General features: G+C 40.4%; 1 long non-coding RNA gene across 2 annotated transcripts; it reads right to left on the bottom strand.

Annotated features, from left to right (window-relative positions):
* Positions 1–1451: 1451 nt before the first annotated feature.
* Positions 1452–15459, bottom strand: LOC122539300. Of its 2 annotated transcripts, XR_006309025.1 has the most exons (5): positions 15326–15459; positions 5863–5942; positions 5132–5210; positions 2466–2544; positions 1452–2181 (listed from the first exon to the last, which is right to left on the bottom strand). It is a non-coding gene; the product is annotated as an uncharacterized LOC122539300 (long non-coding RNA). The 2 variants fall into 2 exon arrangements; XR_006309024.1 differs by lacking the exon at positions 2466–2544 and having other exon boundaries at positions 15326–15448.
* Between the last annotated feature and the right edge of the window lie 1182 nt (positions 15460–16641).

The following is a 16641-nucleotide window of genomic DNA, read 5'->3' as shown; positions in this document are numbered from 1 at the left end:
CATACAGTGGAGCTTAGATCTCATCCACAGGTTGTGGGATCACTTAGCCCTGTCTGTATGAGAGTGCTTATTATGCAGTTTGCATGCAAGTAGTCATGATTTGGAGATGCTGGTGTTCGACTGGGGTGTACAAAGTTAGAAAATCACACAACACCAGGTTATAGTCCAACAGGTTTAATTGGAAGCACACTAGCTTCCACGATAGCTAGACAATATGTTGAAGGTGTTAGCCCCCTGTGTTTTCTGTCTATGCCATGATGTTTAGATTGATTCTAATCTAAAAAGTGAGATAACAGAGTTTTACATAAATTCATGGAGTTTTTTATCGACTGCTATCTATAAATCCATGTGAATTGAATCCATGGATACTCCTATGACATGTTTCAAAATATTCAAACAGATTCATATGCATGACCTGTCATTTATAAAACCATGCTGGCTTTCTCCACGAGGAAAATTTTCAAAGTGTTCAGTAACCTTATTCATAATTAACGACTTTAGAAACCTCCCACCATTGAATGTCAGATTAACTGCTCTATGATTCTATGGTTCTCCGGCTCATCTTTTGTAAATAGTGAAGTAACTTGTGCAATTTTGTAGTCTAAAGGAATGATTTAAAGATGGAGATTGATTAACTAGGAGAAAGTGAGGACTGCAGATGCTGGAGAGTCCGATTCGAAAAGCGTGGCGCTGGAAAAAACACAGCAAGTCAGGCAGCATGTAAGGAGCAGGAGAGTTGACATTTCGGGCGTAAGCCCAGGCAGATAGGACACTTGGGCAAGGGAGCATATGTGAAGTGGGACAGGATCTCTGCAAGTACTCTCACACTCTCAACTCCCACCCCAGACAGACACACACACACACAGACAGACAAAGACCCACATGCACACATATATTTTGTGGGGTGAATTTGTACTTGCAGAGTTACATTGTACTTTGCTCAAAAACTGCATGCATTCATGTAGAACTCTGAGCTCAAAAACTGCATGAATTTATGTAAAACTCTGTTAGCTCACTTTTTAGATTAGAATCAATCTAAACATCATAGCCTAGACAGAGAACACAGGGGGCCAACACCTTCAACATATGGTTTTTGCCCGAAACATTGATTTCGCTGCTCCTTGGATGCTGCCTGAACTGCTGTGCTCTTCTAGCACTACTAATCCAGAATCTGGTTTCCAGCATCTGCAGTCATTGTTTTTACCTTCAACATATTGTCTAGCTATCACCATTGTTTACAGCTAACCCGAGAGTGCAACTTTAAAAAAAAGGGTTTTGTGATTTACACATGAAAGAAGTGAAACAATCACTGTATTCTAACAGATAAAAGGCTTAACAGACAATCAATTTTTCAACGTATAATTTCAGTTACATCATACTGTAAATTTTTGCTATAAATTCTGTGTTACGATCGAGCCCTCCACTATCACCTGATGAAGGAGCATCGCGACGAAAGCTAGTGTACTTCCAATTAAACCTGTTGGACTATAACCTGGTGTTGTGTGATTTTTAACTTTGCATGCAAGTAGTTTTGCTTGTAGTTCCAACAGTTTGACATCTCATTTTTGTGTGTGTCTGATGTTGTTCCCAGCATGCTGTCCTGTATTTGTCATTGAAACAAGGTTGTTCCCTGGTTGGAATGTAATGGTAGAATGGGGGATGCGCCAAGTCATGAAGTTATGGAATGTGTTGAGTACAAATCTGCTGCTGATGAGGGCCCAAAGCACTCCGTAGATTCCCAACCTTCTGATGTTTTATCTTCATGAGTTCAGTCTCATACAGAGTTGTAACAGTGCCACAGAACACAACAAAGAGTAACCACGGCTGAAGCTGGGATTTTGCCTCCACGAACACTATAAGATAGTCAGTATTGTCCCAGACACATGCACCTACAAGAAGACTGGGGAGGATGAGGCCAAGTAGGATGTGTCCCTTTGTTGATTCCCTCACACTGCCTAAGGCAGACTCAGTCCAGCAGTCTTGAATTGAAGAGACACATCTTGCAGAAATCTCAGGATTCCAGGAGATCCATCCTGGAATCTCGAGGATTTGGCAACCTGTCTGGAAACTAACAGGAGCATCCAACAGCAGTCACTTCAGGTTACCACTTAGAATAACGGGGCATAAACCATTTGGAGGCTGGAACGAACGTGGATTGTTTGCTAATAAGGACTGTAATTTCTGTAGAGAATACAATGGGAGGAAAGCATAAAAGAGGCTGTTGCTTTCTGTGATTTAAAGTTGTCCATGCAAGTGGTATTTAGCTGATGGCTCTTTTTGGCCATTTATTATAATAAAAGTTGTCGTGTTGTCCTTTTCAACTATTAACTGAAGTTCAAATTCAATTTGTTTTAAAATTAACAGTTTCTACAGATTGTAATAGGCTCTACTGCATTCTAGGAATGTTCTAAGGTTTTGTAAGATATTGTATAAATGTAGCTCTTCAGATTTTCCTGCCCACATACCTTTCAAGAATCTCAGTGACTGTTCAGCTCAAGTATCATGGGATGGTAAATGATTCAGCACAGACTATAATGTCTCAATCTTTCAAAAGTAAAAAAGAGTAACATTACCCAACTCATTTTTTTTACTCCATCACAAAAACTCACACTGAATATCTCTCCCAAACCTTCCAGTGGCAACTCACTGCAGACATTGGTATTGAGAAGTATATTACTGTAAAATTTGTCTTTAAACATTTAGACTAAAATGTAATGTTGAATTATAGAACACAGTTGCTGCACACTAGAAAATAGACAGGACAGACAGGGAGGCTCAGAAAAAGGGGGGCTCCCAAGGTATACAGAAGATAAAAACATCTGTGTTCACCAAGTGATAACAGGATGCTGTAAGGCAATTAAGAACATTTGCCTTAACATCAGTGAATCTGTGTAAACAGGACACCAAATGATAACATTCATGGCTGTTCCCTTGTGAAATTAATGAGTGTTTGATTCTGACCCTGAAATGAAACTCAGTATGATCAAAAGCCTTGTAATTGACGGTCAGGTCCTATCAATTATAATGGATTCTTATTACCCCTTGCAAGCTAGGCCAACACAGAGGGAAAACATCTTTGCTGTTACAAGTCCCTGACTTGAGAGTTCAAAAGGACACGAGAGAGAGAGAGAGAGAGACTATTTTAGTGCTGAGGCTGTTGAAGCCAGTAGAACATTAACTCTTAGTGCTTACCTGTTATGGACTGAATTTAATTGAATTTTGGGACTTTATGATGATATTGAGTAGCCATTACCGGTTATTAAATACAAACTCTGTAAAAGGTAATATTGATGAAACCTGAACTTACTTGCTGTTCTTGCAGACTGCTCTACAGACCTTACAGACTGCCCCACTGTCAATTCTAACTAATCAGATCTTATGTCTTATTTGAATTTGAATTTGAATCACAACTCTGAAAAGAAAGCATGTTAATTCAAAGACTAATGAGTTAGTTTAAATGCAACCTTATGGTAACATCTCAGCCTCAGGTACAGAATGATTCAGTGCTTAAAAAGGAGTCTGCTCCTAGCTTCGAAATTATTTGAGGCCTAATATTGAAGGAAATTCTGGCACAACGTGTCGGGATGCCATTTTATGGTCAAAGGTTTTCCCTCCTTGCTAAGAAGCCATTTTGTAAAACAATTGTATCTGACATGTGAGCTGTTACAAGGTTACCTTATGAACTAGCTCAGACTAGTACCTTTTTATGATGGGAGTTTATCTCACTAGCAAGCACCTAACTCAGCTGGGTATGTTTTTCCCACCTGATGAATGGCTTAGGGCCTGTAGGAGTGATTAGTCGAGCATACAAAGACCTGTCAATTAACCTTTCTTCCTTACAAATTATTGTCTTTCACTGTTAACTGTCTAATTAAGAACATGCAACGTTTTCAGAAATTTTTGTATAAAGGAAACCACTTTGTATCAGTTAATCAGAGTAGCCTGCTAGGCCACTTGAAGAGCTGGTACCCTAATCTCCTAGGTTACTAGAGCCTACGTATTTTAGCTTATAGTATCAGTGTTATGTTGTAACAGTGATGCTATTGGTAAATAAAGGGGATAACTAAAATTAAACTAAACTGTCTGTAAGAGGTTTTTTTTATTCCAGAATTCCAAAGAGTACAATCTCTGGGACGGACCGTGAGAGACTTACTGGTCTGAGTCCACAAGGAATTCCCTGGGCCATCTCAAATCAGTACTTTAACAGTATAGCTCCAATAATGGCCAACTCACTGCAGACATTGGTATAGCTCCAAAAGCAGATCATCTGCCTACTCTCCCAACTGGTGAGAATTTAAAAAAACATGAAAACAGACAATAAAAATAAATAAATCTGATCCATTTGGAGTCAAGCAGTTTAAGTAGAACTATGACATCATCCTAATGTCTAGAATTTATTTTGCAGGTTCAACTTGGGAAAGTAACTACAAACTGTAAGTCAGTAAATATTATGGTGCAACATTTTAATTAGACACTTATGCAAGGAAGTGAAACAAATTTATCATCCCAAAATATACATTAAATTGGAAAAGTTCAGGCATGGAACAATATTTGTTTATTTGGTGCAGTTTAACTGTATTAATATCAATTACATGTAAATGTCCAAAATATTGTCCAATTGCAGATCTGTGCAATTGCAACAACACTCCAGATATTTCACACCATCTAGAACAAAGCAACCTGCTTGATCAGCATCCATCGTCAAATTAAACATTCACTCTCTTCTTCCAAAACACTGTGATAACAGTATGGACCATATACAAACTGCAATGTTGTAAGTCACAAAAACTCCTTCATTCGCATTTTCCAAACTCATGATCACTGCCATATAGGAGATCAAGAGATGGAAATACCATCATCCACAAGTTCTCCTTTAAGACACAAACCGTCTGGAAATATCATGCTGTGCTGTCATTGTTGCTGGGTTGTAGCTAGAACTCCCTGCCTCACAGCACTGTGGCTATACCTACACTATATGGACTGCAGTGACATAGGCAACTAATAGTGGTCATGCCAGCAACACCACAGCCCCAAACAAAAATAAAAATCACAGTTTGTCTCAGGAAAAAGTCTTTCAAATTCAAGAAGATATTTATAGATAAATTGCATATAAAGTAAGAAGATCGATTACCAGAATATTGCTCCAATTCCTTTAGTTTCTCTTCATTTATATCAGTAGCAATAACCCTGGCACCTTCCTTTCCAAATGCCTTAAAATTGAAAAGAGAAAGGGGAAAATCATTCTGACAGCTTTGTCTGAATTATAGATTATCTTTTTTTTTGTGTTGCTCTAAATTCAAAAGCATGTAAAAAAATAAACTAATGCAATTTCTAAAGTAGGGAGCTTTACAGTTCGATCAATGTGTGGCCTGGATTTTATTTAATGAACATTATATGTCACTAATGGTTTACCCGAGAAGATAATGACTTTTAAGCAAACTCTAAGTCCACACTTTTAGGGACAGCTTAATTTCAGTTAGCCAAACATCATATAATTTTCAGCCCACTAATGATAAGCTCCCTGTATGCACTTGCAATTAACCCATAATTAATCCCAGCAGCTCCAGAGATGTATAAGAACGTCTTTAAACGGGTTGTTAAGAATGTTATAAATGTATATCACCTGTAATCGTGTTCCATTAGGTCTCAATCATCTTTTCAAACCTTATTAGATGATAACTACTAACAGTATACTATATGAATCTCAATATTAAAATGTGAAATCAACAGAAACTTCCAACATATGAGTAGACAAATTAGTCGCTACTGAAATGTTTGGACCCTTGAGCCTAATGTTCCAATCTGTGGGATCATGGCTGATTGGATTACTCCATATTGTACACATTAAAACGGAAAACTTACAATTGCACATGCTCGCCCAATGCCTTGTGCTGCTGCAGAGAGTACAATCACTTTTCCATCAAGTCGACCCATCTCCCTAGCTAAAGAAAACAAGAAATTACGCTCAGATGAAGATTTTCTTCTTGTCAACAGAACAGTAATACTTTTATACAACAGCGGTGGTGGTGTTGAGCTGCTTTTGAGCAACTGCAGTCTCATTAAAATTGGGAATGCTCTGGAGGCTGGAATTAAAGCTGCATTGATATTTGAGGGTCATGGGGTTGGAGGAGATCACAGCGATGAGGAGGAGGAGGAGCAAGGCCACGGAGGGGTTTAAACTAAAATAACATTTTAAAATTGAGATATTGTTTAAGCAGGATCTAATGGAGGTCAGGGAGAAGGGTGATAAAGGGAACAAGATGGGTGTTCCAACTTTCCAAATATTCAAACATCCAAAATTCACTTTTCCTTGCAAGTGTACACTATGCTGACAGTTTTCAGAATGTTTCCACTATAACTGTTCTCCCACAAACACAAAGTTTATGACTGCACAACTGAGCTTTTCTCAGTTCAGATATTGTTGTCAATTCTGTGCTCACCCTGAAGCTATGGATAGGAATTTTTCAAAACATTAAGTTTTTTTTCAGTAAATGTTTTCAGTAAATTTATTTTCCAAGCTGAGAAATCAGCCTTGAACAAAAATAGGTGTACTGCTGCCTGTGCATGAAGCTTTACACCAAGTGAGATTTGTGAAAATGTGGATCAGTGATACGATAGCTTTATCCAATTGGGAAGGTATACTTCAGATCTGTAACTGTTATCCCATGCAGCAATCAGCAGGTTCTCCGATCTAAATAACGATGTTGAAATCAGAGGTCCACAGGTGGCATATATGAGTTTACATAGTCTGGACAAGCCTCAGCTGGCAGTATTTATAAATATGGGGTTTGCTGAAGAACAGCCCAGCTTTCTACAATTTCACTCTGGGTGTGCTGATCAAGAAAACCCTGATGCCTGTTATTCAACAAACTAAGGTATCATTACAGAAACCTATCGCTATCATTACTGACAGTGAGCCAAAGTTGGGATCAGAAATGAAATTAAATGGATTATATAAAGCTGATGACAACTTTGTGGAATTCTGGAAAATTGATTGCTTCATTCAGCTGTTCAGCTGCTCCAGAAACTGTAAAAAAGCATTCCAGACTGAAATCTCTTGTTTAGCGAGCAATCTGCTGGAAAAACACTTTTTTTAAAAAAAAGCAAAAGCTCATGTATCAAAACATTAGTGGAAGTGAATGATAGTCTCAACTCACATACCTTTGGCTAGTTTTGGATTTGGCCATTCTCGCAGAAATGTTGCTGCAGCTAAACAATTCTGAACTGTAATCAAGCTGGATATAATGACCGTAAGTCAGACTGCTCTTTATAAACCAACTGTCGCAACAACATATCATGACCCTGCATTACTTAAGAAATCATTGGACTTTTAATTACGACGTGGATTTTTTAGAAAGAGGATATATAGCCAAAAGAAGACCATAGATATAAATTCAGTGGCTGCCCAGAGAGGTATACTGGAACGTCATGGCTGAAGGTACCAAGGGCAATTCAAACAGCAATCCTTCAGCAGATAGAAAGACAACACAAAACAAACTAGACTGTGATCCCAACTGCTCCAGAGATATCACAAGGCTGACTAATACCCTCCACCTCCACAAAATTCCCATCATTGTTTTAGTCACTTGTGTGATGTGGGTTCACTGGTTGGGCCAACATTTTTTGCTTGTCCCTAGTTGCCCCCTTGAGAAGGTGGGGGTGAGCTACTTTCTTGAACAGCTACAGTCCATGTGCTGTAAGTTGACCCACAATGCCAATAGGAAGGGAATTCCAGTATTTTGACCCAGTGACAGTGAAGGAACAGCGATATATTATGGTGAGTGGCTTGGAAGGGAACTTGCAAGGGGTGGTGATCCCATATATCTGCTGCCCTTGTCCTTCTAGATGGAAGTGATTGTGGGTTTGGAAGGTGCTGTCTAAGGATCTTTGCTGAATTTCAATAGTGCATTTGTAGATAGCATCACACAGCTGCTACTGAGCATCAGTGGTGGAGGGAGTGGATGTGGTACTAATCAAGTTAGCTGCTTTTTCCTGGATGGTATCAAACTTCTTGCATTGTTGGAGCTGCTCCCATCCAGGGCAAGTAGGGAATATTCCATCACACTCCTGACTTGTGCCTTGCAGATGGTGGACAGGTTGGGGGGTGTTAGGAGGTGAGGTACCCACCACAGTACTCCTAGCCTCTCACCTACTCTTGTAGCCCTTGCATTTATATAACTTATCAAGTTCAGTTTCTGGTCAATGATAATTCCAAGGATGTTGATAATGGGGGAAATCAATGATGGTAACATGAATTAATGTCAAGGGGTGGTGGTTAGATTGTCTCTTATTGGAGATGGCCATTGCCTGGCAATTGTGTTGTACAAATGTTTCTTGTCACTTGTCAGCCCAAACCTGGATATTATTGCACATCTTACTGCATTTGTACACAGACTGCTTCAGTTACTGTCCATTGCCCAGTAATTGGTGAACATCCCCACTTCTAACCTTATGATGGAGGGAAGGCAGCTTGGTCCAGGACACCACCCTGAGGAGCTCCTGCAGAAATGTCCTGGAACTGGGATGACTGACCTCCAACAACAACCACAACTATCTTCCAATGTGCCAGGTATGACTCCAAACAGTGAAGATTTTGCTCCCTGATACCCAATGACTCCAGTTTTGCTAGGGCTGCTTGATGCCACACCCAGTTAAATGTGGCCTTAATGTCAAGGGCTGTCCCTCTCCCCTTCCCTCTGGAATTTAGCTTTTTTGTCCAAGTTTTGAACCAAGGCTGTAATGGGGCCTGGAACTGAATGGCCCTGGGGGAACCCAAAGTGGGCGTCACTGAGCAGGTTATTGCTGAGCGGTTGCTGCTTGATAGCACTGTTGATGACACCTTCTATCACTTTACAGTTGATCGCAAGTAGACTGATGGGGCAGTAATTGGCTGTATTGGATTTGTCCTGCTTTTTGTACATAGGACATACCTTGGCAATTATCAATATTGTCAAGTAGATAAAATTTTTATAATATGGTAGCAGGCTATTCTGCCCATTGGATCCACACCAACCCTCTCAACAGCATCCTGCCCAGACCCTATTCTATCCTCCTATCCTATCCCTGTAACCCTACATTTCCCATGACTAATCCACCTAATCTGCAAATCTTTGGACTGTGGGAGGAAACTGGAGCACCCGGAGGAAACCCATGCAGACACAGGGAGAATGTGCAAACTCCACACAGATGGATGTTCTTCTATTGTACTGGAAGAGCTGACAAGGGGATGCAAATGCTTCAGCCTTATCTTTTGTACTGATATGTTGGGCATTCCATCATTAAGGATGGGGATATTAGTGGATACTTCTCCCTCTACTGAATTATTTAATTGTCCACCACCATTCACAACTGGATGTGGCAGGAATGCAGAGCTTAGATCTCATCTGTTAGTTGTGGGATCACTTTGCTCTATCACTTGCTGCAGATGTTATTTGACATGCAAATAGTCCTGTTTTGTAGCTTCACAGGTTGACATCTCATTTTCAGGTATGCCTAATTCTGTTCCTGGCATGCCCTCCTGCATTCTCCAATGAACCAGGGTTGATCCTCAAGCTTGATGGCAATGGTTGAGTGGGAGATATGCTGGGCCATGAGTCTCCAAATTTTGCTGGAGTACAATTCTGCAGATGATGATCACACAAAACAGCTCTTTGATGCCTCGAGTTGAGTTCCGAGATCTGTTTGAAGTCTATGCTATTTAGCACGGTGATAGTGCCAAACAACACGATGGAGGGTATTCTCAATGTGAAGGTGGGACTTTGCTCTTCACAAGGGCTGTGTGGTGGTAACTCTTATTGATACTTTCGTGGACAGATGAACCTGGAGCTGGCAGATTGGTAAGGATGAGGTCAAGTATGCTTTTCCCTCTTGTTGGTTCCCTCACCGCCTGCCATACCAGTCTAGCAGCTATATCTTATAGGACCCGACCAGCTCAATCAGTAGTACTGCTGTCGAGCCATTTCTGGTGATGGACGTTGAAATCCCCCACCCAGAGAACATTCTGTGCCCTTGGCATCCTCAGTGCTTCCTCCAAGTGTTGTTCAACACGGAGGATTACTGATTCATCAGCTGAGGGACGATGGTATGTGACAATGCGACCAAGAGAATATGAATGGTAATATGCTAGTGTGGACGAGTGTGCTGCAGAGGGCTTAAAGACAGTCTTTTGACACCCCTGTGCTGCAGGTAAAACAAATTCCTTTACTCACTGAGCACTGGAAGCCAGTAGACTGTTGATGCTGCTATTAAGAAGGAAATGGGGCAAAAGCCTGTCAGCCAACTGCAGAACCAAGAATCTTGAGATTCAGAGTCAAGATTGTGGAAGGGATTGCTGCATTTCCTTTTTAAAAAGCAGATTAGTGACTATCATTGTATGTGCAGTTTATACTGCTGCTTGTTCAAGCAATGGGGAATGGTTACTGCAGATCAGCTGGCACCAGGGCTATGTACAGAATGGGATTCAGCTAGTAACAGTTAGCTGATTGGTCTGTGGAGGTGTGGGGAGCTGTTAATGACAATGGTTTTCTGCCTGCCAATAACCATGTGACTGGTTCTCAGGCAGCCAAACGGCTTGTGGTTGTGAATGACATGTGTGTGTTGTAGGAGCACAAGACATATGTTTAAAATGCACCAATTACCCTGAAACATATTTTGCTGCCCATTAGAAGAATACATTGGAAGTGGTCAAACAGGATCAGAGTGAAGATCAGCCAGGTGAATTTTAGGCCTCCATAGCAATGTCTGTAGAAGCACAAACTTCTTATGGCACAGAAGGAGGCTATTTAGCTTATCATTCCTGCACCAGTTCATGACAAGCAAAAATCTAAGCTGGAGATGTTTATAGCTCAAGGCACCATTTGGACCATGGTTCAATTTTAGGCTGTTTCATGTTTATAAGTATGCCTATGTGTCACTTTTGTCAAGTTAAAATAGTAATTTTCATTCGTACAGCAGTTGTAGAAAATATCCTAAAGAGTAATCAGAATAAAATCAAAGGAAGATTATTTTGCAAGGTGATCAAAAGTTTGGACAAAAATATGTATTTTGAGAAAATGTTAAAGGCCAGAATTTAAGAGCATGGGGTCCTGACACTGAAAGCTTGAAATGGTGACGTGAATGGATAAGGCAAATGTAGAAAATGCCTAAAACAAGGGCAAAGGGTCTATAGGATTGGAAGATGATTGGTGGGGCAAGGCCATAATAGGGATTTGAATACAAGAATGAGACCTGAAATATTAATCTGTCTATACAGAAGTTGCCAGATCTGAGTCCTTACAGCATTTTCTCTTTTCAGTTCAATAATTCCAGCATCCAGAGCATTTTGTGTCTGTTCCTGTAGCTGAAACCAGGTTTAGTAGTCCTTGAGAGTAAAAGGCACATCTAATTGAGCAATTTAAACATGATAAAATGATTGATAGAATTAGTGCAGAGAAATAATTTCCTCTGTTGAAGTAAAATCAGAAGTTTTTAAGACTGAGATCACGATGTGACTTTTGCTTGGTAAAGGTAATGAGTAACAATTAAATGTGGGTAAATGGCATTGAGGTACAAATCTAATGGACCATGAGAAAAGGAAGCATCATGGCAAGTTATTATCATACAAGTGTATCCTAATTTTGCGAATGAAATAAATTGCTCCCTAAAACCTCTCTCTTTGTCCAAGCCCATCTAACCTACACCACTCCATTATTATCCGTATGTCCATCCAATGACCATATAAATGCCCTTAAAGCTGGTGAGTGTACTACTGTTGCAGCCAGTGCATTCCACGTCCCTACTACTCTCTGAATAAATAAACTACCTCAGACATCTGTCCTATTTCTATCACCCCTCAATTTAAAGCTATGCCCCCTCGTGATAGACATCACCATCCAAGGAAAAAGGCTCTCACTGTCCACCCTCTCTAACCCTTTGATTATCTTACATGTCTCAAATAAGTCACCTCTCAACCTTCTTCTCTCTAAAGAAAACAGCCTCAGGTTCCGCAGCCTTTCCCCATAAGACCTCCCCTCTATACCAGGCAACATCTTCGTTAATCTCCTCTGAACCTTTTCCAAAGCCTCCATATCCTTCCTATAATGCGGCGACAAGAATTATACACAATACTTCAAATGCAGCCACACCAGAGTTTTGTCCAGTTGCAGCATGACCTCATGGCTCCAAAACTCAATCCCTCTACCAATAAAAGCTAACACACTATATGCCTTCTTAACAACCCTATCAACCTGGATGGCAACTTTCAGGGATCTATGTACATGGACATGGAGATCTCTTTGTTCATCTACTCTACCAAGAATCTTACCATTAGCCCACTATACTGCATTCTTGTTACTTCTTCCAAAGTGAATCACCTAACACTTTTTCACATTAAACTCCATTTGCCACCTCTCAGCTTTGCAGCTTAGCTATGTCTCCCTGTAACCTGTAAAATCCTTCAGCACTGTCTACAACTCCAACGACTTTAGTGTCATCCGCAAATTTACTAACCCGTCCTTCTACGCCCTCATTTATATAAATGACAAACAGCAGTGGTCCCAAAACAGATCCCTGCAGTACACCACTAGTAAATGAACTCCAGGATAAACATTTCCCATCAACCATCATCTTCTGTCTTCTTTGAGCTAGCCAACTTTTGATCCAAACTGCTAAATCACCCTCAATCCCATTTTCTGCAATAGCCTACCATGGGGAACTTTATGAAAATCCTGACTGAAATCCATATACACCACATCAACCGCTTAACCCTCATCCACCTGTTTGGTCATTATCTTAAAGAACTCAAAAGTAGGGAGGTTATAAATAAACTATAATATAGCTCTAGCGCAAATATAGAATAAAGTCATAATGGTTAAAGCACAGGAAGAAGCTGCTTGACCTGTCACATTGTGTCGGTTCAATGTAGGAGCAACTTCCAATCCCTCACCTTTTCCCCAAACACCTGCTAATTTTTTTCTTTACAGATAATTATCTATTCTGTTTTGGGGGCTTCTCTATTGACCACCTTCCACTCCACATTCAGGCAGCATGCTCCAGACCAGCCCTGCGACAAGTATTTTTCCTCAGGTCATCATCGCTTCATTTGTCAATTATCACAATTCTGTACCATCTGGTTTCTAATCCTTCCATCAGTGGAATCTGTTTCTCATGGGAACAGTCCCAGCTTCTCCAATCTATCCAATAACTTAAAGATTCTCATCCTTGGAGCTGTTGTCATGACTACTTTTCATCCTCAAATTCTTCCAGAACTAGACACAATAGTCCAGACTGTACCCTTAGTCCCTGAATCAGTGTAACTTGACACGCTATCTGAAGTATTGTATCACCTTCCTCCAATCTATTTCAGTCTCATTTTAAATCTTTAATGGAACATACCTCAGTATTTAACAATCCATTGTCGCTTGAATTTTTGTTCAGATTAATCATAAATAAAATTCAAATGTTCTTAACTTTATTTCAATCATGTGTTGATTACTGAAAGTAACTAATTTTACAATAAAGTTACACTGCTCATACCCCTTGCTAAATACAATATGACACAATCACCATCAGTAGATTTTCTACAAATCTCTGTTTTAATGAATGACAATACAGTATAGGAAAAATGCAAAGGGTCACACGATAGAAAGTGAAAGTTCAGCAGTTAATATGAAATCAGCAACAGGACAACAGATTGCCACATCCCTGGAATCTCCTCCTAGTTTAAGACATAACTGAATGTTTTTGTCAGTGCCAGTGTCCCTGAAAAAAAGACAATACCTAAACCTGACCCATATTCACCATGTCAGTTTAACATTAAGAGCCTGATTTTGTTCCCAGATCAGGAGCACAGAGATGGGACATTCCCCAGTCTTGCTAATGTGATCCAGGAGAAACTCAAGTGAAATGGTAATTTTCTTTGTGTTGGGGTAGTGGGATTGCCTGGGAGACCCTCTGGCAAAAATGGATGGTGGCTACACCCTGTGGATGTGGGCTTAGTGCAATGTCTGCCTCTCTACGCTTGGAGACTGCTGCAGTTTAATAAAAACCGAAACAACTCTCCAGCTTCACTCCTCCCACTATCCCACATAGTCCCCTCGTCACATCCATGCCACCTCATAACCTCCTTGGGCAGCACGGTGGCACAGTGGTTAGCACTGCTGCCTCACAGCGTCAGAGACCTAGTTCAATTCCCACCTCAGGCGACTGCCTGTGTGGAGTTTGCACATTCTCCCAGTGCCTGCGTGGGTTTCCTCCGGGTGCTCCGGTTTCCTCCCACAGTCCAGGTTAGGTGAGTTGGCCATGCTAAATTGCCCATAGTGTTAGGTGAAGGGGTAAATGCAGGGGAATGGGTCTGGGTGGGTTGTGCTTTGGTGGGTCGGTGTGGACTTGTTGGGCTGAAGGGCCTGTTTCCACACTGTAAATAAGTAATCTAATCCTTTCTCCCATGGTCCCCTTATCCACCCATAGCTCCTTATAACCCTAACCACACTGGCATTTTATAGTCTCCGTGCTAACCTATGCCCTTGTATCCATTTCCCTTGTCCTTTCCTAGCTCCTGTAATACCAACTCCAATCTATATCTGTAACCAACCACCTCTAATGCCAGCCACCAACTACATTACAAAAGCTGCTCCCTCCACACTTCATGTCAGCTCTGATGAAGAGTCATCTAGACTCGAAACGTTATCTTCCTCTCTCTCTCTCTCTCTCTGGATGCTGCCTGAGCCTCATTGATCTCCAGCATTTGTTGTTTTCAGTACAGATTCCAGCATCTGTAGTAATTCGCTCCTATCCTTTACGCTATCCCCTCCAAGCAAGTTTATCCACCATTCATCACAGGCAAACCTCAGGATTTCCATACTGAAATAAAGTTATTCTGCTGATGAGGGTCATTGTTTTAAGAAGGGGGGCTTTTAAAAAAAAAGATAAAAATGCATTCGATAACCTTACAGAAACAAACACTTATATTTTACATTGTTTGATTATTCCAATGAATTTACGCACTTTAGGTAAATTCATGTGTAATTTTCTCAAGCCACTTGAATGCCAGTCGGGAGGTACCTGGCGGAGTTTCTGCCGTGGTTATTACCTGGGCCTTAAGTCATGGGAAGAGACATATGCACGGCCGTGTTGGCGTCCACAGTAATTCACTTGGCCAAAGGATACAGCGCTAAATACTGCAGTCTGCTCTCAACACTCCCCAAACTTTGCAATCATCACGATGGCGCTAGAAAACAAAAGGCTGGAAAGCTGGTATTTGCTATAATTTAATTTATAATTAAGAGTGGTTACTCTTTTCAACAGAACCCGAGTTTCCAGAGCAGTGAATAATTTTCCCATTCCTTACCGTACGCTCTGGGAGGTAATTCAATTTTCCAACTTTCTTCCCTCAAGAACTACGGCGCTAACGTGGAATTTGTACGTGGGTTTGATGAGGGAGCAGATTTCTATAAACTACAGAACCCACCAATCCTTGCGCCTACATCCGCTCTCAGACATTCTGTATGTTTTACATAGACTCATTCAACAGCGTCTGTGCTGTCAAGTGAGCTGCTTCCGCAGAAAGCGCTGGCTGGAGGAGACAGACCCACAACAGCCACAAAATGAAAATTCGTTTCAGTTCCTGACCAATAAGACAGACGACATTTAAAAATCGGAAGGTCATGTTATATCCTTTTGCCTTTCCCAAATAACTTTCACATTCATCGTACAATATAAACCGGGCCATTCTGCCTCAACCTGATCTTTGAATCATTCAATTCCCCATGACACTTAAACAAAGTAATCTGCGTATGCATTCAATTTCTACAAACCTGTTGGTGTTTTGAGGATGTCACTAGCCAAACAGATAAAGGATACCAGCCGGTTTGGTGTATTTAGATTTTCAGGCTTTTGTTAAGGTATTTTAAAATTAAACAACTTTGGAGCATAAGGGATATGGAATCATATACTGGGATATGAAATTATGTATATGGGATATGGAATGATACAATGGGATATGGAATGATATACTGGGATATGGAATGATACAATGGGATATGGAATGATGTTCTGGCATGAACTGAGGCAGAAAGCAGAGAAAAGAATAAACAGGTCATTCTCAGATTGGTAGATTGAGTCAGTGGGCGAGATACAACTGTTGGAATAAATTGTATTTCCAAAAAGTCTTTGGAAAAGAACACTTTTGGATATAACTAAACATATTTGATTAGTACCATGTGGTAGATTTTGGACAAAAGACAGAAATGGGGAAATTGGGCCAAATAGCAGAATGTATGATTAGCAGGCTACAGAACAGAAAACAGGATTATAGGTTTTGATATTAGTTATTCAGTTTGATAAACTGTGTTCTACAGATATTGGCACTGGGACTGTTAGTCCCAATTCTTACTAACAATTTGGATTCTGGAATTGGTAATATTATTTCAAAATGTGTGGACGATGTGAAATAAATTGGGACCTGTAGCTAATGCATAGAATAACACTGATACAGGAAGGCAATAATAGAATAGATATGTAATTGCCAAATGAACTTCAACATCAATAAATATCAGCTGGTACAATTTGGTGGCTCAAGGGCACATACAAAATTTATATGTCTCAATAACATAGAGAAACAGAGACCTGGGTTTACAAGTCATTAAATCTTGTAATGCAAGTTAA

This window comes from Chiloscyllium plagiosum, chromosome 32, assembly GCF_004010195.1.
Source record: "Chiloscyllium plagiosum isolate BGI_BamShark_2017 chromosome 32, ASM401019v2, whole genome shotgun sequence".
NCBI lineage: Eukaryota > Metazoa > Chordata > Chondrichthyes > Orectolobiformes > Hemiscylliidae > Chiloscyllium > Chiloscyllium plagiosum.
This window is presented reverse-complemented; position numbering and strand designations above follow the sequence as displayed.